Source organism: Peromyscus leucopus, chromosome 6, assembly GCF_004664715.2.
Source record: "Peromyscus leucopus breed LL Stock chromosome 6, UCI_PerLeu_2.1, whole genome shotgun sequence".
Taxonomy (NCBI): Eukaryota; Metazoa; Chordata; class Mammalia; order Rodentia; family Cricetidae; genus Peromyscus; species Peromyscus leucopus.
In genome coordinates this window covers 87,497,423-87,524,617 of record NC_051068.1, presented here as the reverse complement: position 1 = coordinate 87,524,617, position 27,195 = coordinate 87,497,423, and the positions used below count along the sequence as shown (strand labels likewise).

Below are 27,195 nucleotides of genomic sequence, written 5' to 3'. Positions count from 1 at the left end.
CTTTTCTAAAATATTCTACATCCTGGGACACAAACTGCTACAAATTCAAAGAGCTTGAAATGATTCCTTGTAACTCATCTGGCCACTGTGCAGTTAAACAAATGGACACCAAACAAATCTGTAGTAAATACACTAATGGAGATTAAAGAAATCATTATGGAATGATGAGTGTAAAACAAGAAATCCAGAAAGCAAAGATTTCCTGGAACTGAATGAATGAAAACATAACAGAACACATTGAAAGCAGTCTTATGAGGGAAATTTATAGCTCTATGTGTTTACATTAAGAAATTAGGAAATTTGTAAATACATGCTGTAGAACTAAAAAAAATTTGAAAAAACAATTACAACTCAAATCCAAACCCAGTTGATGACAAGAAATATTAAAAATCAGAGCAGAAGTTAGAGAAATTGGAAAAAAGTAAACAATACAAAGATTCAATAACCTAAGATCTGGTCCTTTGATAGGATAAACAAAACTGACAGACCCTTGGCACAGCTAACCAAAAGAAAGAGAGGACACTAGTTAACAGATTAAAAATGAATAAAGAATTATTACAACAGATACCAAAGAAATTCAGAATATTACAAGGCAGTGTTTTAAAAACCTGTTCTCCATTAAACTGAGGGTGGTGAAATGGGTGAATTTCTAGATTCAGTGAAATGACCAAAATTAAACAGATGAAGTCAACAGCCTAAACATACCTTTCAATAAATGAGATTGAAACAGTAATAAAAAGCCTTTCAGCTAAAAATATCCAGGGCCAGATAGATTTACAACAGAATTCCACCATATTGTCAAGGAAGATCTATAGCCGTCCTTTGTAGACTATACAAAGAAACCAGAAAAAGTACTCCCAAACTCCTAAAAGGGTGTTCACCTTGATATCAGGCCAATATCCCTGAGGACCATAGACTTAAAAATGCTCAATAAAATACATGCAATAGAATACAGACATGCCTGCAGAAGTTTATACACTATGACCAAGTTGGTTTTATCCTTATAGGGATGACTCACTGTACTCAAGTCAATAATGTAGTAAACCATGTAAATGGAATTAAGACAAAAATCAGATGATCATAAGCACACACACATACAGCTTTTGACAAAATTCAGTAGGCTTTCATGATAAAAAAAAATCCTAGAAAATGTGAAATTGGATGGAATATACCTCAACATAATAAAAACATCATCTTAAATGAAGAAAAGCTTGAAGCAACCCAATAGATGTCAAAAACCAAATAGGAATTTCCACTATCCCCGCTCCTCTTCAATGTTGTGCTTCTAAGTACTAGCTGAGGCAATAAGGCAAGAGAAGGAAATTAAAGGAAATACATGTAGGGAAACAAGAATCAAACTTGCTCTTTGCAGAAGGCATGATACTCTACAATCAAGATACCTCAAGTTCTATGTAAAAACTCCCAGGGTAAATTCAGCAGTGAGACAGGATACAGAATCAATCTGAACAAATCAGCAGCTTTTCTATACACCACCAACTAACATATAGACAAGATCATGAACACACTCCCATTCACAGAAGCCACAAAGACAATAAAATAAGAATAAACATAGCCAAGAAAGTGAAGAACCTCTACAATAAAACTTTCAAATCTATGAAGAAGATAAAGACACTAGAAAATGGAAAGACACCCAATGCTCAAGGGGTATTATGGATATTTTGAAAATAGCTATAAGTTAATTACAGACCCAATAAACCTCAACCAAAAACTCCATCTTCCTTCACTGATATAGAAAAAAGGTATCTTAATATTCATATGAAAACACAAAGATGAGATAGCTGGAACAATACTGAACAAAAATGAAAATTCTATAGGGATTACATTCCAGATTTGAAGATATTTTACAGAGCTATAGTAATAAAAACTATGATACTGGCACAAAAACAGACATTTAGGCCATGGGGGGGGGAGGGGATCAAAGACTCAAACATGAGTACACATAACTTCAGACATTTAATATTTAAAAGCTGGAGCAGAGAAAGTGTTTAAGTGATGGTGAGAAAACTGGATGTCTACATGGAGAGAAATGAAATGAGACCCATATCTGTCACCTCGCTAGAAAGTGACTCCAAATGGATCAGAGACCTAAAACAAACAGGGAACACTAAAACTGTTAGAAGAAAGCATAGGCGGTTCCCTTCATGATAGAGATGTAGAAAACGATTTTCTAAATAGGACTACATTTGGCCAAGAATTAAGGCTTTATAAAACTAAAAATGTGTACATACAGCTAAACAAAACATATCAACTGGGTGAAGAGAAGAAAGCCCACACGATGGGAGAGGATCTTTGCCAGCTACATGTCAGACAAAAGATTACTATCCAGACTATAAAACTCATAAAACAACAAAAATCAAATGAGCTATTGAAAATGGGCTTGGGACCCAAAGAGAGTTCTCAAAAGAAAAACCGAGTCTAAGAAATATCTCAAAAAAATGTTCATCAGCCTTAACAATTAGGAATTAGGAATATGCAAATCAAAACAATTCTGGTTTGTTTTGTTTTGTTTTTTTTTTGGTTTTTTTCGAGACAGGGTTTCTCCGTGTATCTTTGTGCCTTTACTGGATCTCGCTCGGTAGACCAGGCTGGCCTCAAACTCACAAAGATCCGCCTGCCTCTGCCTCCCGAGCGCTGGGATTAAAGGCATGTGCCACCACTGCCCAGCTAAATCAAAACAATTCTAAGATTTCATTTTACCCCTGTGACCATGGCAAAGACCAATAAAACAGCCAACAATAAATGCTAGAGATGGTTGAGAGAAAAGTTATCCCACAATGATCGCTGGTTGGATTGAAAACTGGTGCAGTCACTATGGAAGCCAGTGTGGAGAATTCTCAGAAAGCTGAAGACAAATGTACTATATGACTGAGGTATAGGTATACTACTACTTGGCACATGCCCAAAGGACTCAATATCATACACCACAGATACTTGCTCAGCCATAGTCATTGCTGCTCTATTCAAAATTTGCTAGCAAATGGAAATAACCTAAATGTCCTTGAACCAAGGAGTGGATAATGAGAGTATGCATATATACTATGGAATACTATTCTCTTAGAAGAAAAATGAAACCATGTAATTTGCAGGTAAATGAATGGGACTAGAACAGACCATATTGTGTGAGGTAACATGGACCCAGAAAGACATATGTCACATATTCTCTCTTTGGAGTCTCCTAGCTTTAAATCTTTAGATATGAGTACATATAATGGAGTAATTGCAGAAACCAGGAAATGAGACCACTGCCAGGGTGAGTGGTTGTGGGATCAATAGAGAAGAATAATAGCAGGGTACAAATTATCTGATTGGTGAAATAGAAAAAAAGCAGGATTCTAAATTAGGGAGTGAGATGGGAGAAAAGTATGGGGAGGGAGATGGTAGAATAACCATAATGATATCTGCAAAAGTCATATGAAACCATATTATTAACTACATTTTAAAGCCCCATAATACATGTAAGTTTGTATAAATACACATGTAGAGTTTAAATAAAAAATTTTCATTTGGACTCACAATGTTCACTGCAAGAGCCAAGGACCACTGTGGTGGTTTGAATGAGAATGTGAGAATGATTCCTATCGGCTCACATGTTCGTATGATTGATTTTTAGTTGGTGGAACTGTTTGAAAAAAATTAGGAGGTGCTGGGTGGTGGTGGCGGTGGCAGAGTATACCTTTAATCCCAGCACTGGGGAGGCAGGGGCCGGCGGGTCTCTGTGAGTTCAAGGCCAGCCTGGTCTACAAAGCGAGTTCCAGGAAAGGCGCAAAGCTACACAGAAAAACTCTGACTCAAAAAAAAAAAAAAAAAAAAAAATTAGGAGGTATGTCATTGTTGGAGGAAGTGTGTCACTGGAGGTGGGCTTTGAGATGTCAAAAGCTCTTACCCTCCCCAAATCTCTTTCTCTGCCTCTCTCCAACTTGTGGATCAGGATGTAAGCTCTTAGCTACTACTGTTCTGGGGCTATGCCTGCCTGTCTGCTGCTATGCTCCTTGCCATAATGGTCATGAAATCACCATCTGAAAGAATCACCATCTGAATTTAGAAGGAAATAGACTAAGCTCTACCCAACCTGATGTCATGAGGCGTCTTATCCCCTTTTCCAGATTCTATCAGAAGCAAGTCAGAGCCATTACCTACATTTAAAGATGGGGGCCATTATACAAAATCATGAACACCAGGAGGTGAAGATCACAGGGACTCCTAGACCTCCCTGCACAAGGTGTTACTATGTCATTGCATGTCTGCATGCATAAAAATCAACGACAATAAACAATTGCTGTATTCTGTTCATCCTAGCAGAGCACGGAGGAAGAGTGCTCATTTCTAGCTATGGCTTAAAGAAGCTTCATGGAGGAGAATACATTTGAGCTAGTAAAGTATGGGAATTGTAGGATTATAGTCACAGGGGCCTCTTCCTGACACCTGGGGTCCACATGATCCTTGGCTGAGCAATCCCCACATCTGACTTTTCTGGATGCTTCATGACATCCATGACACTTAGAGACACAGACACATCCAACATGCACACTTACAAACACAGATTCCCCTGTCTAGTACAGTAGGGTTGACAGTATAGTCTAGTTTGAAGCAGTGAGCTAAAGTTCACTTTCATTGTCAGGACCAGATCTGGTCTTTCTGGTTCAGGCTGCTAGAACTGAGTTGACCCAGTCCAGCCCATCCCAGCCAGTCTTGTCAAAAGATCCTATGCTACACAGTCAAGGACACAAAGGGAAAACTTTGTAGAGCCAAGTGGAGGAACTGCTAGGGGTGTAGAAAGAAATAGCTGGAATAGTTTCTCTCTTAACAATGATACAGAGTAGTCAAGACAGAAATGTCCCGTGGAGCCCCAGGCATGTGAAGGGTGTCACATTTCTACAGTGGTCCCAGCTGGACTTTGCCAGGTGCATTTTCACATACATCAGCTCACACATGTCTGCACACTGAGCCCCTGCTCTGTGCACACGCACTCTCAGAGGTGACAAGTTTGCTTCTGGATGCCTGGCCTGGCTTGACTCATTAGTCCTGTGCTCTCGGCTGGGGTTGGGTGGCTGCCAATCTGTGGCAGGGGAGTGGCCAGAGGGCAGGCTGCCCTGGATCCTGCTGCCAAGTGAGCTGCCACTCACAGATGTGGCTATGTTGGAAACAGTTGCCAAACCCAGGTCGTGGTGCCCTCTGGAACAGATGGTCCTCCTTGCTGGTCACCTCCCACTCTGGCTCCCTTCCTTTCCTGGGTCACCTTCCCTTCTCCTGTCCTTTCCGCGTTCCTTCTTGGACCTCTTCTCTACCCTGTGCACATCCTGCTGTTCCCATTGACCCCATGTGGGGTCAATTCGACTGCACTCTATGGACATCTGAGTGCTTTCTCAAGCTCTTCCTGTCTCTAACATCTCTTTCCACTCACTCCTGCTTCTCTTCCCTCCCATCCCTCTGAATCTACAGTAGTTGTCTTTCTGTTAAACATCAGCAGCTAGGCATAGTAGTGCATTTCTGTAATCCTAGCATTTGGGAGATTGAGGCAGGAAGATTGCTATGAATATAGGCTAGAAAGAGCTATGCAAGTACTAGGCCAGACGTGTCTTGAGACAAGTGTCTTTGAGACATTGTCTCAATAACAACAACAAAAACAAAAATAAAACAGCAAACACCACCAGCCCCATTTCTCACTATATGAACTCTCTTTTACTGTCCTAGACTTATTCAGTGGGCTGGCAAGAACAGGGATCTGGAACCTACTAACTTTATTTTTTTTTTAAGCTTTTAAAAGAAGCATTTATTTGTAGTATGTGCATTGCAGGAAACACAACACAAGAAGCCAAGAACAGCCCCCCAGTCACAAGCAGCTCAGCTTAACGTGCCCTTCTAGGCACTGCAAGTGTACACACATTTAGGGAACTGAGATTATACAGTATGTACCATGCTTTCCCCCACATTGCGAATATTCACCAACTAAAAACCCCATGCTACAGGAGTATTTTGATAACCAAGAATACACCACGCTTTTTCAATCTGTCAGACAAAACTGTAATCCATTCTTCCTTGGCAACAAAAATGGCAGCAGGCCTCTAGATAGAAGTACTGGTGAAGTTACAATTAAAATTCTGCATTCCTCAGAGAGCTAGGGAGGCCCACGAAGATCCACAAAGATACCCCCGCAAAAGACTGCTGGCAATGGTCGAGAGACGGCAGGAACTGACCTACTCTGGTGATGGGATGGCCAGACACCCTGATAGTTGTACCATAAACCCCATCCAAGGACTGAGGAATCTGGATGCAGACATCCACGGCTGGGCCCCTGGTGGAGCACTGGGAGTCTAATTAGTGAGAAAGAGGAGGGTTTATATGAGCGAGAATTGTTGAAACCAAGGTTGGATAAAGCACAGGGACAAATAACCAAATGAATGGAAGCACAGGATCTATGAACCAAAGGCTGAGGGGCCCCCAACTGGATCAGGCCCTCTGAATGGGTGAGACAGTCATTTGGCTTGATCTGTTTGGGAGGCAGCTGTGCGGTGGTGCCGGGTCCTGGGCTCGTTGCATGAGTTGGCTGTTTGAATCCTGGGACTTATGCAGGGACGCTTGGCTCGGTCTGGGAGGGGGGGGACTGGACCTGCCTGGACTGAGTCTACCAGGTCGATCCTGGTCCTCGGGGGAGACCTTGATCTGGAGGAGGTGAGAATGGGGGGTGGGCTGGGGGGAGTGGGAGGGAGACAAGAGGTGGAGAACAGGGGAATCTGTGGCTATTATGTGGAACTGAATGGTGTTGTAAAATAAAAAAAAATGGCTATCTTACCAAAAAAAAAAAAAAAATCTGCATTCCTCAATGCTCATCTTACAAGAAAACAAAGCCACAGACCACATGAAGTACAGCATTCCTAAGTTTATCATCAGATCTATATACTAAAATATGAGTAAGGAACACGCCTTCTTCCTCATATTTTAGTATATAGATCTGATGATAAACTTAGGAACCTACTAACTTTAACTGTGTCCCTGACCCTCTACCCCCACCTACGGCTGCAATTCTAATTTATAGGCATATAGGCCCAGCCTGGTACCGGGGTGCAGTGAGAAAAATGGTTTCTTTTCATACATACATCTGTTTGTTAATGCACCCCCATCTCCAGAGACCACACACATAAAGTGCATGGACACCTGCATATACAAAGTCTTCACAAACAGCCTTGTGGCAAGATGAGCAAGGAGGCAGCGAGGTAAGAGTCCCAGGCAATATCAGTGCACCTGCATGGAGGGAGTCAGAGCAAGCCGCTCTCCAACACAGCAGCCAGCAATTTCCATGTGGGGTTCCTGTTCTCTCCAGGTCTGCCATGCTGGCTTTGGGTACCCTCATTCTCTTGAATCAGTTCCTGGGATCCTTTCTAGGGGCCTGTTTGGCTTCAATAGGCTTCAGGGTTGTAAATCCCGGTCTGGAAAGGCCTGTAACCTGAGGAATGAGAAGGAAGCCCCAGCCCAGGGATGGGATGGCTTCTACCTGCTCCTCCATTGGCTCTGACAGCATTTCAGGGTTATTGAAGGGCTCCCAGGCTGCCTTTGGGGGCTCTCATTGCCCTCAAAGAAGGGGGATAAATCTGAAGTAATTAAATGTAGGCCATCTAGCTGTAAGCCCGCCACAGCCCACTGCAGCAGAGGCGTGTCTGCTGTGGGGCTTGGCAGGTCCACCTTCTCAGCCAGCAGCATTTGCATGGGTACCCTGGGTACCTGGGCCTGGAGTATTATTTTTAGAGTCTCAAACCCTGGGATCAAAGCCTCTGCCCCTCCAAGTGGTCAGGGCACTGGCCCTTGAAGCTACCCTATGGGCCTTTCCTCTCATCCAGACCACCTCAGACCACCAGTGCTGCTTAAAATTGAGCTGTAATAATACACTGGGGAAAGCCCCAGTCCTCCTGGGTCCCCTGAGTCCCTTCCACTTTATTTCTTTTACCAACCGTAGGTCCATCCACCTGCACACATGCATACAAGAACGGGGACTCTGTGGAGCTTTGGTGGTGGGGTTGACGGGCCAGGGCTCTAGCTGGGGCAGCTGTAGTCTGGCTCATCAGGCCCAAGGACTTGGTCTCAGAAGGCCTGTGACTCACCTCATGGGGCAAGGGACTTCGAGGTGTTACCCTCATCTTAAGCTGAGTAGGGGATTTCTCCAGACTCACCTTCTCAGACTCTGAGTTCCTGGAGCCATCTTGGTCCCTTGCCTTCTCTTTTTGCATGAGATGGAAGCTCATGGGGCAAGGAAAGCCAATGGAGTCAGAGAACAAATCTAGTCTTTAGAATTCTCTGAGTTCACCAGGAATCCAGGAACTGAACGCTTATGATCCTGTCTTAAGATGCTCCCTGTTTAAAAAAAAAAAATTGCTCTCTGTTGTGAGACTTTGGTCACCTGCTCAGATGGACTCATTTTTTTTTTTTTTTTTTTTTTTCGGTAAAGACAACACTTCTCCTGTGGAGTAGTAAATGGAGTCGATCAAGATGAGGTGTGTCATCAGGCCATAACAGCCAGAAGAACAGGTAGGCCACCCAGCCACAGAACTCTCCCACTTCTGCTTGATTCCCCCAGACTCAATCTGCTGCCATCTCTTCCCTCCCAACTTCCCATCCATGCTGCCCTGGACCAGCCCCAAACTTGGGCAGACATACCCTGTTCAAGTGCAGGCCATGTCAGCTACAAGAACAAGTAGGACGCCCGCCCTCAGAACTTCCCACTTCCATGCTTCCCACATATATAATCCTTCACCACCACTCCACACTCCACTCCGCTGTGTCCCTGACCCCAACTCGGACTGACATTCCCTGCTCAAGTGCAGGCTGCACTAGCCAAAAGAGCAGATAGGTGAACAGATAGATGGGTGAACTCAGGCAGAGACCTTCTGCTCTACCAAAGACTGTGGAAGCTGCCAGAAGTCCAGGAGACTGCTTGCCCATGGAAGTGCTCCACTCTCTTTGCATGCCTCCAATATCCCCAAGCTGCTGGATACAAGATTAACTCACAAAATAAATAACCCTCCTATATTCAAATAACAAATGGACTAAGAAAGAAATCAAAGAAACAACATTCTTCACAATAACCACAAGTAATATACAATATCTTGGGGTAACTCTAACCAAGCAAGTGAAAGATTTATGACAAAAACTTCAAGTCTTTGAAGAAATTGAGGAGGATACCTTGTGATGGAAAAATCTTCCATTCCTGCCATGCTCATGGATTATTAGGATCTATGTAGAAAATCCTAAAGAAGGCCACAAAACCCTGTTGTAACTAATGAATTTAGCAATGACATAACGAAAGTTTTATATTTATATACTAGAAATGAGAAAGTGACTAAATATACCTTTCATGGTAGTATTAGAAATATAAAATAATTAGCAATAAATGTATTAAATAGACTCATATAGTGAGAATTATTAAACGTTTCAGGAACAAGATGTCCAATTTCAAAGGTTATCTAAATAAAATCAAGGCCTTAATAAGATACAGTAGAATGGCATTTTAAATTTCAAGACTGGCAATGTCAAATGTTATGAATAACATGAGAAAGCTTCATTGTTATTTGATAGCTTGGAGTATTAAATGTTACTCTCAGTTTGGGCAAGTATTTGAAAAATGGGCAAGCATTTGTAATGTCTATGCATATACAATATAAACAATCTTTTTTCTAGATATTAACACATATGATATAAAAATTATTTGTGGAAAGCATTGTTCATATTTTTTCTTAACAGCTTTGTTCAAAATGAAAACAACTCAAATTCTACCAACATGTGATTGGATAAACATATGATGGTACATTATATGTATAGAATGTCACATAGTGATATAAAGCATAAGACTGTCATAATATACTTTTCATGAATGTCATCTTGATCTAGTTTTGAGGGCCTGGCCAGTCCTGCTTTTAAGTAGTTCAGTCAAAATACCCAGCCACCTCCTTATAGAACTGTTACAGTCTTGTAACTTCATGCCCATCCAAACTGTTTATGTTTAGGTGCCAATCAGAGACAACCACTATTACCCAAAAGTCATTGAGGTATTCAAAACAGCCAAAATTATTCCTCTCCCAACTTATTCCTTCATGCAGGAAACTAAAACAAAACAAAACAGAACAAAAAACCACTTGGCCTTGATTTATTTCTATATGTCTCATGGTTGATGTACTTACTTCTGGTATGATAGATGTGAGGGTCATGGTAGGAATTGTAAGGGAAAGAAAGGAATGCCACATTATTAAAATGTTTTGTATTTTTGTATGAAATTCAATAAAAAAATCAAATACATTTCAGCCTTAAGCTAGTTACAAAATAATGCTAATTAAAACAATTAAAATCCAAAGTTAACACTGTTGGTATATAAGAAAGCAGCTGATATTTGTATATTAACAGGTCCTGTAAGCTTACTATAATTACCTGTTTGTTTCCCCTTTCCTTCTTTATCACTTTAACAAATTTTATAACCTAACAATTGTATCAACTGCAAATACATTTCTTTTCTTTCCATCTTTACACCTTTCATTATTTTTTTTCTTCTCTTAACTAGAACCTTCTATATAGTTCTGGAAAGAAACTCTGAGAAACATTTAGGAAAGCTTAAAGTGTCTATCTATCAAAAATGGTGCTAGCTGTACCTCATTATTCTTTTCTGTTTTCTTTATCAAATTGTACTAGTTTTCTACCTTTCCTAGTTTCCTGGCAGTTTCTTTCCAGAGTAGGTATTTTTCAGACTTTGTTAAGCCCATCACTGTAATATTTATATTTATTAAGTTGTAGAACAATCCTTAGTTTCATGAGGATCTAATCAATGAGTAGCCCAATCTTTACATCAGGATAAAATGAAAGAATTTTCTAGTGAGAAAGTGTTTTACATCTTGAATGGGGTAGTACTTATTCTTCTAATTTACACATTTATCACAGTCAATGATCTCTTCACTGAAAATGAGTGAAATATAAGTAAATTGTACTTACAGTTCATATGCTAACATAAAAAGACATATTAAAGAGTAATTTACAATCAACTGAAATGTTACAAGCATCGCTGACCAAAGGCCTGGCTCTGAGTCCAGATGCACTACATTGAGAGAGGGAGTGTGTGTGTGTGGGGTGAGGTCGAAGAGGGTGGAGATGGAGAAGAGGAGAGAATAAACACCTATATACATTAATAGCTTGCTCAAAAATAGTAAGAATTTTGAGTCTCCACTTTGCTCACATCAATGTTGTAACATAAAAAAAAAGAAACAAAAGCCAGTAAATATACATGTGTGCTTTATCTGTGGGGCTCAGATACCATAGATAACTTGAAGATAAATCGTTCTTACAGTGCTAGCCTGGTCTTCCCTTTTAAGGGAGCTGGAATTAGGAACAACAACAAGACAAACTTTGAAAATTGATTCTAATTCCTGGGATTCAATAGTAATCCCCTTCTTTTCTTTATTTTTCCCTAATACTGAGAAACTTCAGACACTATTATCTATTTGGCCATCTGTTACTATGGATGAGGTGCCTGCAGCACACCAGTAATAGATTCCCAAGCTTTTGCCTGAAAGGAATGGAGAAGGAGCCAGTGACAGATGATAGATAAGTGCAGCACCTATTGGAAGGATGCACGAGATGAACCAGAATTTTTATACTGTCTGTTCTCATTGCAGCTTTTTGGTGGGGGCAATTTTAGTCTTCGAAACTTTTTGTCTGAAAACATCACTAATCTTTCTGTACTTTGGTTTCCCTGAGGAACATATGTGACTTGCTGTCATCTGGTCTCATATGGGGGAATGACACTGTAAAGAAAAATATCTTTCTACATAATCCGAGGAAAGATAAGTTTGGAAAGAGTGGCCCTTAGGTGGAAATTACCTGAAGTCCATTATTAGAGGGATAGCATCATAAAGCAGAAGGGGTACCCTAGAAATATTTCACAGTTCACAGTTAGAAGCTTAAAACTAATTTATCTATAAAAGTAACAGACAAGTTAAAAACAAGGAAAATGACCATTTGGGTAGATACATTTTATATTAAACATAAAAAAGTAGAAAAGTATGTTTTAAGTATTACTTCAAATGCTAAGTTAACTCTTGATCAAAATGTAACTTTACAGAGCATGAAGACCTGTGTTTTGTAAGTCAAACATTTTTATTTATAGACATCTTTAGACCTCCTAAAGCACATGACACAGAAATGCAAAGACATTGGTTGCAGTCTCTAGGAAATACTGCTACTTAACAATAATGAATATACACATTTATATAAATAATCACATCATAATTGTATCTTCAATGCATTTTAATTTTCTGATATTTATAAATAGTATGAGAAAACCTCTATAATAGCCAATCCTACAGATGTTATATTCACATATCAATCTTAAAAGTCTACATAGCCAAAGTCATCCCAAGTAATAATCATCCTGCTGGAGAGATTACCTTACCTAATTTGGAGCTATAATTTAGAACCATTGTAATAAAAACTGCATGGTACTGACATATAGATCTATGGAACAAAGTAAGGACCCAGATACAGACCTACATCTTCTTGAATTTTGACAGACTCCAAAAAACAAACATAGAAAAAGAGAGCTTCTTCAACAAATGATACTAAAAAGATGATGTCTATGTGTAGAAGAATGGAACTATGTACATCTCTCACACTATACAAAAATCAACTCCAAATGAACCAAGGGTTTCAACATAAAACCCAAAGCTCTGAACCTACTTGAGAAAAAAAATAGAGAGTACACTACAAAATACAGGAATAGATAAGGACTTTAAAAATAGGACTTGACTTGTTCAGGAAAGAAGGACAACAATTGACAAATGAAATGTTGTGAAGTTATACAATTTCTGTACCACAATGTAAACTATCAATCATGTGAAGAAGTAGCCTACAGAATAGAAAAAAATCATGCCAGCTAAATATTTGATAGAGAAAAAAAATCTAGAAAATTCAAAGATCTCAGGAAATTAAAATTCAAGAAAGCAAGCAACCATTGATTCATGTAATTAAACAGAGAATTCTTGAAAAAAAAAAGAAAGAAGAAAAACTACAAATACTAACAAATATTTCAGAAAGTGTTAAACATCATTAGTTCCAGCAGAATATGATTAAAAAGTACTTTACGGTTCCACCTCCCCTCAGTCAGAATGTATATAGGAAAATGACGGTGGATACTGGAGAGGCAGTGGGAAAGCAAAATCCTTACTTGGTGGGAATGTAGACTCATGCCACCTCTATGGAAATCAGTGTGAAGTTTCTTGAAAAGTTCCGCTAAAAGTGAAACTTCCTTATGATCCAACTATACCACTCTTGGGCATGTGCCTAAAGGACTCTAAAACCTAATTCACAGATCTGTTTACAATATCTAAGTAATATAATCAGCATAGGTATACATCAGCTGATGAATGGATAATAAAAAACGGGTACATATGCATAATTTAATCCTATTCATTCATAAAAATGAAACTGAACTTTGAAAAAGTGTTGATGGAAATGGAAAATACACTGAGTGAGGTAACCAGGTTCAGGAAAAAAATGTTGAATCCAGAGCCTTGTTTCAAATTTAGAATTTTGTATTTAAATTTAGGTGTCTTTACAGAAGCCAGTGAGCAACAACAAAGGCATGTGGGTAGTGAACTAAAGGGAGAATAATAAAATATACTAAATTTGAAACTGGGGAGATACTGAATGTAAAGAGGTTTAAATGGTTGAGATAGACTGGATAAGGGGAAGGAAGAGATGGGGGAAAGGGCTAACAAAAACTTTTAGGTGTGCTGTTAAGTCACTAATGTGAGATTTCTCCAACTTCTTTATGTGGGCATTTAGTGCTATGAATTTCCCTCTTAGCACTGCTTTCATAGTGTCCCATAAGTTTGGGTATGTGGTGTCTTCATTTTCATTGATCTCTAGGATGTCTTTAATTTCTTTCTTTATTTCTTCCTTAACCCATTGGTGATTCAGTTGAGCATTATTCAGTTTCCATGAGATTGTAGGTTTTCTGTAGTTTTCGTTGTTGTTGAAATCTAACTTTAAACCATGATGGTCTGATAGAACACAGGAGGTTATTCCAATTGTTTTGTATCTGTTGAGATTTGCTTTGTGGCCAAGTATGTGGTCAATTTTAGAGAAAGTTCCATGGGGTGCTGAGAAAAAGGTATATTCTTTCTTGTTAGGATGGAATGTTCTGTAGATATCTATTAGGTCCAAATGGGTCATGACATCAGTTAAGTCCTTTATTTCTCTGTTAAGTTTCGATTTGGGAGATCTGTCCAGTGGTGAAAGTGGGGTGTTGAGATCTCCCACTATTAATGTGTGGGGTTTTATATGTGGTTTAAGCTTTAGTAATGCTTCTTTTACATATGTGGGTGCCCTTGTGTTTGGGGCATAAATGTTCAGAATTGAAACTTCATCTTGGTAGATTTTTCCTGTGATGAGTATGAAAAATTAAGAATATGCAAAAGAACATATGAAACCTCACTGATTTATAAACAAAACATTTAATAAAAATTAAAAAAAAACAATGAAAAAACAGAGCAGAGATACCCTTCCCAGGTAGATAATGTTGTTCCCCAGAAGTCATAGACTTTGAAACAAGAATTCTAATGTCAGATGTGGGATACCTTCCTATTACTTGTTGGCCAAAAAAGCCTCAGAGAAACCCAGCAAAATATAGATTGTTGTAACTCATCTTATTTGCCACCATACTTCGATGGCAATCCCTATTGATGAGAACACCACACTTAGGTTACATGTCGCAGAGTAATCAAGACAGAACCTAACTGGTAACTCCCTTCCTGCTCTCTAGTGTTCACAGTGCCAGATGATGTCATGCAGGCTGCTGAGGTAGACAACGCATCAACTACTTTATCCAGCTCTAAATTATTCATGCTACAGTACTGATAAACTCGCAAGTTATGCTTATCAGTGCAATAGTGGTGGTATGAATATTTTGAGATTAAAAACCTCAAAATAACTGATAGGTTTTGGAGGTACATACCACACTAGAGAATAAACACAAGATGCTATCATCCTGATCAAATCCTGTGTCTGGGAAAGATGAGTAATCCAACTTGTGAACACACTACCATTATTCCATAAATGAATATATTGTCAAACTGCCTTCTAAACATGTATGTTTATGCCCACAGGGTAGTGAAACTCTTAGCCTGGGAATATGAGTTTTTGTAGAGAATCATGGTTAATAAATAGATTTACATATGGTCAAAGTGCTGAGAATAAGTGACTGATGAGTCTTCAGGACATCTATGCTGTCTCCTATCCCTAAGACCTAGCAATTTCACAAGAGAGAAGATGGAATGATTTAAGAGTCTGAAGATGAAGAAGAGTCAAGAAGCACTGACATCCAGATATGGCACTGTCATTGCTGCCATGAGCATTGATCATATATGGATACCTGTACAAGAATGGGCCTTCTAACTTTCTGTTATGAATAGAGATTTCCATGAATTTGCATCCTTTCTTAAGAATTTAATGGCTAGGAATGGCTATTGCAGAGGGAGTGTCCCTTTTTTTCTAATGGTGTAGTCACTGGGAGAATAAGTAGGAAGAATAAGGGAATAAGACAGGAACGAAAGTGGATATAACGGGTGGTAGGGAATGCATACACTGATAATACATTTTTGTGTATAAGAGAAACCATGAAAAAAATTTAAAGAATAGACACATGCAAAGAATGAGAATTAATAAAGCAAGATTATCCCTTACTAACCATACACAGACAGCTCATGTCACCTGAAATAATATTGACAATGCATGTTCATGATAGTAAATTAGCAATCCAATTTTATGTATTTTTATAGCACGTTAAAACAACAATCATGATAAAATTCTATTGGGAACACCAGACTTTAAAAAAAACTTGAAAACTCTTATAGGATCTTATATAACCAGAGTTATAAATCAAATTTAATTCAAAAGATGTTCAAACAAAACCAAGGTTGGATAAAGCACAGGGACAAATAACCAAATGAATGGAAACACATGAACTATGAACCAAAGGCTGAGGGGCCCCCAACTGGATCAGGCCCTCTGAATAGGTGAGACAGTCGATTGGCTTGATCTGTTTGGGAGGAATCTAGGCAGTGGTACCAGGCCCTGGGCTCATTGCATGAGTTAGCTGTTTGAAACCTGGGACTTATGCAGGGACGCTTGGCTCAGTCTGGGAGGAGGGGACTGGACCTGCCTGGACTGAGTCTATCAGGTCGATCCCAGTCCTCGGGGGAGACCTTGATCTGGAGGAGGTGGGAATGGGGGGTGGGCTGGGGGAAGGGGAGGGGGCAGGAAGGGAGAGAACAAGGGAATCTGTGGCTATTATGTAGAACTGAATAGTATTGTAAAATAAAAAAAAAGATGTTCAAACAAATGCTTAATAAAATTTTATGAGAGAACTTTAAGACTAATGATATTTTGTATCCTGATAATTCCTCTTGTTTTCTCTTGTTAAATTGTAGCTGGAGAGTTTCTCTCCAGCTCCTGCCAAGCACAGGCAGTCCTGCAGCCCACTTATAAAATAAACACACAGACGCTTATATTATTTAAACTGTTTGTTCTAATGACTCAGGCTTCTTGCTATCTAGCTCTTACATCTTAAATGAACCCATTTCTATAAATCTATACCTTGCCACATGGCTCGTGGCTTACCCGTATCTTACATGTTGGTACTCATGGTGGTGGCTGCAGCGTCTCCTGACTCAGCCTTCCTGCTCTCAGAATTTTCTTTCTTTTTTTTTTTTTATTTTTTTATTTAAAATTTATTGTAATGGGGTCTGCGCAAAAAGAGGGAGGGGGAGGGGGGAACATGCAAGGGACACAGGGACACGATGACATGGCCAGGGCCACAGCTTCTGTTGTGGGAAAGAGGAGAAAAGACCATGGCTGGGGCTGGGGGGAAGAGGGAAGGGGGAGACACCGTGGCTGCATTCCCCCACCCCTAGGAAGCACCTCTTGTCCCTGGCTCTCCTCCTTCACCCTGGCCCCCAAGATTCCATCTCTCTTGTCCTGCCTCTGGCCCTAGTGGCTCCTTCTGATGCTCCCTTTGGCTTTTCCCTGGACAGACACTCCAGTAGGATGTTTAGGGTTTAACCACCCTACCTTACTGAAGGCATCCCTCTGCCTTCCCTGCTTCTGCCCCTCAAAAGACCACCTATCCCTCCTCTGGGACAGAATCTTAATCCCCCTCCTCTCTCTCCTCCCTCCCCTGGGAAAAACAACAACAACAAAAAGAAAGCACCAACTCCCCAGGAAGGGCAGCAGACAGTAAGGAGGGGCCTGAAGGAGGAGCTGCTCTCAGAATTTTCATCTCTGCTTGTCCCACCTATACTTCCTGCCTGGCTACTGGCCAATCAGCATTTTAAATTATATCACACACCACACACAGAAGTGCACAATCCAACAGCAGCATTGAAAATGATTTTATTTGTTGACTTACTTCTGATGGTATACATATATTTATCAGAGTATACACAAAATATTATTATTGAGTAATATTTCGTTATGTCATTCATATCACATAAGCAGGTTTTATTTTTAGGCTAAAACTGCAGCTACCAGTTATTAAAATAGTCTTTGTGACATTGGGGATAGTATCTATGGCCTTCTGCAAGGCAATCAGCAACCACTCCTCTGACTGAGCTATATTCCCAACCCTGAAATATCTTCTCCTCCTTCTTGCTCTTCTTTTTCTTTAGCTTGACACATGTTCATAGGAACATGGATGAAAGGTTGTATCTTTTCCTTTTTTGTTGTTTAAAAAATTGAGAATCTCATTTATGATTATTCTAATTATACCATTTCTATCCATCCAACTCTTTCCATGCCCCACCTATATTGTTCTCAAATTCATGGTCTCTTATTTATTTATGGTCACACACACACACACACACACACACACACACACACACACACACACACAGTTCATATGAGTATGTTCTTAGGACTGACCACTTGGGAATGGATAATGGATAATCTATTAAGAGACTTGTCACAGGAGAATATCAATTTCCTATCTCTCAGTAGCCATTAATTGCCTTTATCTCTTCATCTAAGGGTGAGGCCTCATGAAAATTCTCCCATCCATGTTGAGCTTTTGAAGTAAAAAAAAAAAAAAAAATGTCTTTCTAAACTGAGTGTTACCTAAAATAGATGATGACCATTTACACCTCAATTATCAAGTGAATTATTCATATAAAGTATAGACTTTAGAGTATTTTATTTGATGGACAAACATGGCCCTCAACTATACTAGAACTTTCTTGCTTAAAGTTCATTTCATTTAAATTATTTCCAGGTACTTACTGCCTCATGGTTGTTCTATGTTATAAGGATCCTAGAGTAAGCTAACATTAAATGATATGTTATTGTTGAAGATGGTATTCTCCTATGACTCTCTGAAACTTGAGGAGTAACAAAATGTAACAAAATTGATCTATTGATTGCTGAACTGGCATGAAGGAAGAATCATTGTTTCATCAAATTCTCCAGCTAGATCCACAGCTTTAAAGAACTGTGGGCTGATGCTGTGGGTATGACTTCCAACTACTTTTCATCAGGAACATCTGCTTAACCTAGTGAAAAAAAAAAGTCTGTGTTTTTCCTCCATCCACATCTACAGCCCTTTGGGGAGTCCAGGCTTGATGGACTGATGAGTTGCTTTGCACTTTGTGCTGTTAGGCTTCTGTTTCTCTATACTTTTCCAATGTCTTATCATCCTATCTTTGATTTCTGATGTTCTTTCAAACTGTCTTATTAGAATGCAGTCTATATTTGCAAATATAGAATTCTTGATATTCATTCACACATATGCAGGAGATCCTAATCTGCCATTTCCATCTGTCCCAATATTGATTGCTAAAGTCGGTAACAGCTGACACATTTTATTTCACAAGAAAATATGATATGCCAATTACCAAACAGCCAAAAAATGGTTGTGGTTATAATGTATGAAGGGTTAATATTGAAGGCAAAAATACAAGGTAGATTCTTGTGCAGAGAGGTGATGCCCATGACTGGAAAAGGGATTAAGGAGCACAGATTACAGGGCTGCCAAGGGATAGAACTTTCAGGCACAAATCTACCTGGCAGGCAGTTTTGAGTGTCAGCTTGGAGCATCATTTTGAAGTGGACCATGTATCCTGGTCAGGAGAAACTATGCTTGAATTGAGATCCAGGGACAGTCAGAAGCTAATCCTCAGGTGATCTTCCTGAAAGAGTTCCCTAACAAATGACTGATGAGTCACATGCTATGAAATCTATGGGGGCCAGTTCTTCTTTAATAGTCTTCAGTGAGGAATTATACCGTGATATCGATCAGTTCACAATATGGCATTTTAGAGATGACTTGAAATATTCAGAGGCAGAATTGTTATTGACATTGAATTACTTTTGTGGCATACTGCCAGATTATGGTTATAATTTTTATATAAAATGCAGTAGAATCTACAGATGGGACAACATGAGATTTAAAAAGTTTATGTACAGCAAACAAAAAAAAAAAACCAAAACAAAACAAAGAAAAAACCTACTAACAGATAAAAAAGCTCACAGAACGAGAGAAAGTCTTTATCAGCTATACTTCAGACAGTGGCCTAATACTCATAATTTATAAATAATATAAATAATTAAACACCAAGGAAACAAAATGAACAAATGGGCTAATAAAACAGATAGTTCTTACAGTAAGAAACACGATGGAATATAGTAAAAAGACACCAGAATCATAAAAGAATATGTAAAGATATTTCCCCCTAATTTTAATTACATTATAGTCACCACACCATTTTTTTTCTCATGGTGCTAATTTCTTCAGCCACTAGTTTTTTTTTCAGCCACTAGTTTTATAAGCCCCAATTTTAAGCTTGCTTCTTTCCTCACCAAACTGAAAGTTTTTGCATCCTGTTCTGCTTTTTGTTCCCGATTCTCATTCTATATCTGACTGAAAGCAGTCACAAAGACCTATAATATCACTTGAATGCTGAGCTGCACTGAAATTTTTACTATCATGTTAATTAGTTTCTTGTCTTCAAATTCAGCCTTCCACAATTTTTCATATGTAACCTTATATGTAAAATATGGCCCTGTAGTAATGTAAATGCAATTTTCTATTTTTTAAATTTCCAATGTTAATTTTATGTATGATTTATTACCCTAAGATTCTATGATGCTATTTTTGTCCAGGTCTCCTTCCAGGTTATGAGAAAAACTGCATCTTTTTGTCTGTTTTCTTAGAGGGAATGTGTTCTTTGAAAACTTGTTCTGCTTTATTGCTTACATTCATGTAACTACCTAGCTGTCCTATATTTTCTTGGCTTATCATATGCATCACTTACTTATTGTGATATAGATTTTGTGTACTTTTTGTTATAGTCTACAATTTTGGATTGTTATTTAGTTCATCAGAGAAGTGTTTGGTTAATTTAGTGTTCTAAGGTTCATTATTTTCTGGCTGTGGGAGGTTCTAATTTGAAAGTTATTTTGTCATTAATATTATTTTATGTGATCGGGACATGATATTATGCCTATTCTGTAAATCAAGGATTGCATTCATAAATGAGAATTCTAGATATCCTGTCTATGTATTAGTAAATTAATTGAGTGTAACCTCTGCATAGTCTAGTCTTCAGACTAATTCAAATAATTGCTTAGTATATTATAACTCTTAATATATTATAATCCAATTTACATGGATATTATATTATATCTGATATTTTATTTTCTTACTTATTGCAGTTTTGTATATTTCTTTTGCTAGGTACTATTTCCTGAGATTGAGACTCTTTGCTGTGTAGGCAGGAAAGGTAGTGTGCGCCTTCCAGGATCTCTTAAATGTCAGCTGTTGATCTCCATGTCAGAGGTGTGCTACCTCTCATCACATAAAACAGGTATAACTGTAAAAAGGATAATCTTGCCCTGTAGTGTAAATATATTTTATATACATCACTGAGTTGGTTAACTTGTCTGTGATAAAGTCATATAACTTCAAATATTACGCCAGTGGTCACTTTATTTATTCTATTCCTTTTTTAATGAATCAAATCCTATGAACCCTACCGATTGCCAGGAAGGAGTATATTAACTTAAATGAACATGTTTGCATAATTTGTATCACCATTTATTGAATAAAAGCTATTCCTATCTCAGCTTCAGCAACTTTAGCCTCCCTGAACAACTGAGTTGCTTCATAACAAGTACTACAGCAATCACAACTTCTAAGTTATTCAAATTTAATCACCAAAGCCAGTACCACTCTGATTTCACATTATACTTTGTATAATAGTACATACATGACCTATATCATATGTATATAACATATATACTATAGAACAGCAAAGAACGTGTTTGAAGAAGCCATGGAACAGATAGTTGATACTGAAGTCACATGTAGAGAGCAGTTCGCGGAACAGAAGTCCTGTGATTGTCAGAAGGTAAGGGATAAATTCAGCCACAAAGATGCTAACGCACAAAGCGATCAGGCACAGGTTCATGTGACAGGCAGTTTGGAGTGTCATCCTGAAACTGACCATGTACCACTGGCAGGAGAAATCATGTTTGAGCTGACCTGGAGAAAGCAAGAAGTTCTTTCCCAGGTGCTTTTGTCAGGAGGATCCCTAAGAAGTGTCAGAGTGATGGTTTGGATGCTACAGCAGCAGCATCTAGTACTACTACTTCCTTTATAATATCATGGTGGGAAGTTATATTGATCAACACATGTTTCTTGTGTTCCTGGTATCATTTTGAATTATCGCACATAGAATTTTTAATCATTATGAATAGCCTATCTTTTCATGTGCTGGTAGGTAGCTGGTGGCTGATTACTTGTTTAAATATGACACAGAGTTACTCTACTCTGACCATTGTGCTCATAATGGAATAACTCATGAAAAACTACTGCCTCACGAAGTAGAAAATTCAGGGTAGTACACAACCCCAAAGCTCCCATTCTATTCAGTATTGACTAGTGCAAATTAAAGCACAGTCTGTTCTCTACAATCTATCCCATGACTCTGACAACAGAAGTTCAATGACTCTGTCACCAGAAGAATCACATTGTTCTTTTTACATGATGCATTATGGAGATTACCGGGGAAAGCTTTATGGAAGCACAATCCCAATAGAGTGGCCAAAAATAAGAACAATATTTTCCTAGGTGATAATAAATTGAGCTGCTCGGGTTAGATCGGCCACTCTTGATCCAGATCAGAAGATTCCAACTGCACTGGAAGGCTGCACATGGTATGTGTTCTTTGAAGGGCATGCTAGTTTGAGTACGGATTTTGTTAGTGTCTTCATGTTAGGCTGTCAGTGCAACTGAGTTTGTGTTTCATGTTATGGCTGCATGTTTGTGAAATCCATAGAGTGTTTGTTTATTGCTAGTGAAAGGTACTGGGTGCTATTTTGAGTGGAATTAAATGATATTCAGTAATTATTTGGCTAGACACAAAAATACCTAAACATATGTTCATATCTGGGTATCCATGTCATTTCACAAAGTAGTTAGTTAAGGATAATGTAACATGAACAGTCACATAAGATATAAAATTAAATTTAAAAATTCTCAGTAATCTATATAATTTATCTATCTATCTATCTATCTATCTATCTATCTATCTATCATCTCTCTCTATCATCTATCTATCTATCTATCTATCATCTATCTATCTATCTATCTATCTATCAATCATCTATCAATCATCTATCTATCTATCTATCTATCTATCTATCTATCTTTCTATCAATCTATCTATATCTATCTATCTATCTCTATATCTATTATCTATCTATCTATCTATCTATCTATCTATCTAATCACCAGTAAACTAGAAACCTGTAATGTGATTAAAACTATGTCATGGGGACTGAAGTGATACCTCAGCAGTAAAGAGCACTGTCTGCTCTTCCAAAGGACCCGGGTTCAATTCCCAACACCCACATGGCAGTTCACAACTACCTGTAACTCCAGTTTCAGGGGATCTGACACCCTTTCACAGACATACATGTAGGCAAACACCAATGTACATCAAATAAATAAAGAAACAAATCTTAAAAAAAAAACAATGTCAAAAAATTAATTAAACAGACAAAGGAATTTTTAATAAAATAATGTTATTTGCATTATTTGATGTTTGCTTCTCTTCTTTATGGTGCTTTGTCTATTTCCTTAACTAGCCAGTTTCTCGTGAGAATAAGACCCTTCCCTTTATTAGTGGTATGACTTCCAATCTCATTAAACAATTTTTCATCTGTGTTGATTGAAGTTATGCCTCTTTCCAGCCCTGTGATCAAGTATAACAAAGAAGGATGTAACAGCACAAGGCAGGCATTGGCTTAACAGAATTAATTTTTAGTTTCTGATCACAAATCTCCACAGGGATTTGTTCATATCATCAAATGATTTAATTTTTTTGGAAAATCATATCACTTCAAATATTTTGCAGTAGTGATTTTATTTGTTGAATTTTAGTGAAATCATGATAACTACTACAGCTCTCATTAGTAAAATATGCCAGGAGTGTAATCATGTACATTTGACCTTATATCTATGTCAGAATTTGCAAGTTATTTCTTTCATCAGCTTTAAGCCACCAAGTACTTTTGAGTTATCTTGGTAAACATGACTAAGGCAATCATAGTTCTAGATTCTCTTCAAATTTTGATTGCTAAATTAATAACATTCTGTACATTATACTTCACACAATGACATATGGATTACAGACCAGCAAGTGAATAAATGAAGACACCATGGGATGTAAACAGTCAGTACTGAAAGCGAACTCAGAGAGCAAATACTGGTGTAGAAGGTTGATACTGCTGGCTGAATAAATGATCAGGAAACCCATCTGAGCACTGCCAAGACACAGAGAAATTATGCATTGGCAGGCAGTTCTGAATGTCATTTTGATGGGTCACCCTGAGGTGGACCATGCAGAGTTGGATGAAGAAAGCATGCTTAAACTGAAATATGAGGACAGTGGGAAATTCTCTTGTTGATGCACCCCAGTAATTCCCTGACAAATGACTGAGTGATGGGCAGGCAGTTGTGCCATTGTCTCGGAGTGCCTCTGTTACTAGTCTTTGGTTATGGGAGAGAGAACTGGTGTGATAGACGGTGTTCATGTGTCTGATCGTTCTTTTAGTTTTGAAATGTCTGTGGGTGGAACTTTTTATTGGCACTAATAAATTATTTACCAGTTGTGGCCTGTGGTGTGCTGGCAGGTGGGTGTTTACTTGTATAAACAGGGCATTCTACTTTGGAACTTACAGTCAAAATGCAGCACCTCACGGCAAATTTCTGTTTATAAGATCGATTCACTCAGGCAAAGCAGAGCCAGAATGTTACTCTTCTGTACAATAGAGTGGACCACAAAGCATGGAAAGGCTTTTCTCCTTCCAATTTAAAGAGATTCCACAAAACCCAGCTTTGATAGTAAAAAGTAAAAAATGGACCACATGGAAGTAAGCTTAACAAAAATTTTAATATCAATGTTGACTTTTATATACTTTCTTTAAGTTACAAAAAGTGGGAAGAAACTACCCAAAACAAAGTCCTAAGGAGTAAAACATAGTTTAACATTGCAATTCTTATGGTTTATATTTCTGATAAATATCTCACTGTACACTAAGGGAATAAATAAAATTTTAAAATCATTTATTTTTTTTATGCCCGAGTGTATGTATGTGCTGGAGTCCATGATGTTCAGAAAATGTCATTGGATTCCCTGGAACTGGAGTCACAGGCAAATGTGAACTGAACCTGGGTCCTCTGTAAGAGTAGTAAACACTTCTAAGTTATCTCTCCAGATCCAAGAAACATACAAATAAAAATTCATGCATTTGACTCCTGTAAAGGCATCTGGTTATAAACACAAAATGTTTTAAAGTAGTAAATCCTGACAATATTTTTACAATGAATGCTTAAAACATACAGCAGATTTCTTCAGAATACTTTCAAAGGTCTGAAAGAAAATTATTTATATAATTCTATTTATGCAATAATTATAACAATAAAAGTAAAAAACAGAGTCAGTTCTAGACCACCAAGTAACAGAATTTGTCTGAGGAGATAGTCACCAAAAAAAATTATAAAGAAACTATTTTGGATGTCCAGAGTAATCCTAGATAGTGTTTCTTAGCTATCAGATTCATAAGTAGAAAGTGAGGTAGCAAGGATATGGGCTAACCTACACTATTTTTTCCCATTTCAGAAGATACTGTCTTCCAGGTTTAATATGAGGGTGACTTAAGAATGAACACGGGGACTATAAACTTAGAAGAAATGTTCATTTGTCCTAATGTCACTGTACTTTCTCTGGCAAACAGCTTTGATGTTTCTTTGAACTTTGACAGGCTGCATGATGTAATTCCCAGTAACAGATTAGAAACAGAGTACATAATTTCTACTGTAGCAAAAAGGAAATTGTATCATAAAAACAATGTTTAAGTAGGTAAGACATTAAGAAGAAAAATTAACAATTCAGTAAGAACGTGTATTTAAATGCAAATATATATTAGTAGTTTAACCCAATATAAGAAAATTGTTTATGTTAAAAGCACAAGCATTTTCTGGTATGATAAAAATTGATAAAAGTAGTTGATAAAAATAAGTGGCTATAACAAAAATTACCCATGCAAATTCTGTCAAACAATCCAAACCAAACAAACCAAACAACAACAACAAAAACCCAGTGAATATAACTATGAAATCCAGTGAGTTTTTACAAAATAGAGGCCAAATTAATGGCCAAGGTAAATCTTTTATATATCAAACTACTTTACTGTGACTAGAAACTCATCAATTTCAAAATCTTTAAATCAATTTTATGTTAAAAAAAATCAAGGCTGGGGCGGGGGTGAAATTAGGAATATTAAGGAATGCACAATCAAATTGGAAGATATTTAAAGTACTAACACAAGTAATAATGAAGGACCAAATGGACATATCCACAGATTTACATATCCTTTGCACAGTCGTCTACGTGTGAGGTCAGAAAGTGAGTCTTCTAAGGAATTTGAACAGCACAGTATTCTACTGTCAACAGGACTAGATCCCATGGGAAACACGCATTCTTGTATTTGGCCAATTCCTTATACAATGGACACTTTCTACTTGAGCTTTAGCTGTTAGAAGAAAGGTCCCGATGAACACGTGTGCAGCTTTCTCTGTGTGCAGAGGTGAGCCACTCTGTAGCACAGATAAATATAAGTAGAATGTGCAGTATATTTGGAATTATAATGTACAAAAATTCCTCAAAAAATGTAGTATTTTGTATGTTCTTTTTTCATTATAGGGCACTATAGGATCATTTTCCACACTCTTAACAAAAAATTGATTTCATTGTGTCTCAAATTTTTGCCTTTCTGGCTGAAAAAAAATATTTTCAACTACATTGTGCTTCTTTGACCACCTTTCCTGTGGAAGAGATCTGCTCATTTTGTATCAAATGTCTCTCTACTTTCCTGTTTATTTAGTACCTGGAGCTCGTATGTCTTCATTATTTTATAATATGTTGTTAATTTTTTCTTCTCTCCTATTGCTCATTTTTCAGTGTTTATTCTGGTAGAAGTTTAGGTAAGTTTAGTAATTAGGGTCATACGATAGATATCCTAGAATTATTTTTGCAACGTTTAACTTTGTAAAATTGTTGTTAATTTAAAGTTTTTTTATTTAAGCATATGCACTAGTCTATTTTTACTTCTCATCTTCCATAGATGTTAAATAAGAATGGATGTATGTGACCTTAAATAACAAAAACAAAAAATTAAGAAGGAACAATGTATTAATGATAGTTTTATTAATGTGGAAAGTCTTTCTGTAACTTTTTTGAAACTTGGGCTAGAGATATATCTCAATGCTGGAGTGCTTTGCTTGCAAGTAAAAGGTCGCAGATTTATCCTCAAGACAACAGAAAGGGGGTTGATAAATATTGAAAATTATATTGGTTTTCTATAACAGTCTGAAAATTACTGAATTAAATTATTCCAAAGTTTTCTTTCATTGTTAATATTTTACAACACTTTGATTTAATCCACGTTTGGCATCATATTTCCCAGGAGAAATGAATGCCATTAGAACATGTTGTGAGTTAAATTGAGCACTGAAGCCAGGCAGTGGTGGCGTACATCTTTAATCCCAGCACTTGAGAGGCAGAGGCAGGTGGATCTATGTGAGTTCGAGGC

General features: G+C 37.9%; 1 protein-coding gene across 3 annotated transcripts in view; it reads left to right on the top strand.

The window, feature by feature from the left end:
* LOC114711014 (alpha-amylase 1) overlaps positions 1 to 27,195 on the top strand; it is a 53,547-nt gene that overhangs the window by 8,025 nt on the left and 18,327 nt on the right. The window contains exons 2-4 of one of the 3 annotated variants that reach the window (XM_037207022.1): positions 8,459 to 8,538; positions 20,774 to 20,903; positions 22,169 to 22,254. The gene's annotated coding sequence lies outside the window, so the exon portion shown is untranslated. Of the gene's footprint in view, positions 1 to 8,458; positions 8,539 to 20,773; positions 20,904 to 22,068; positions 22,255 to 27,195 lie in introns of those variants that run through there. The other 2 variants (XM_037207023.1, XM_028895367.2) reach the window with 2 other exon arrangements.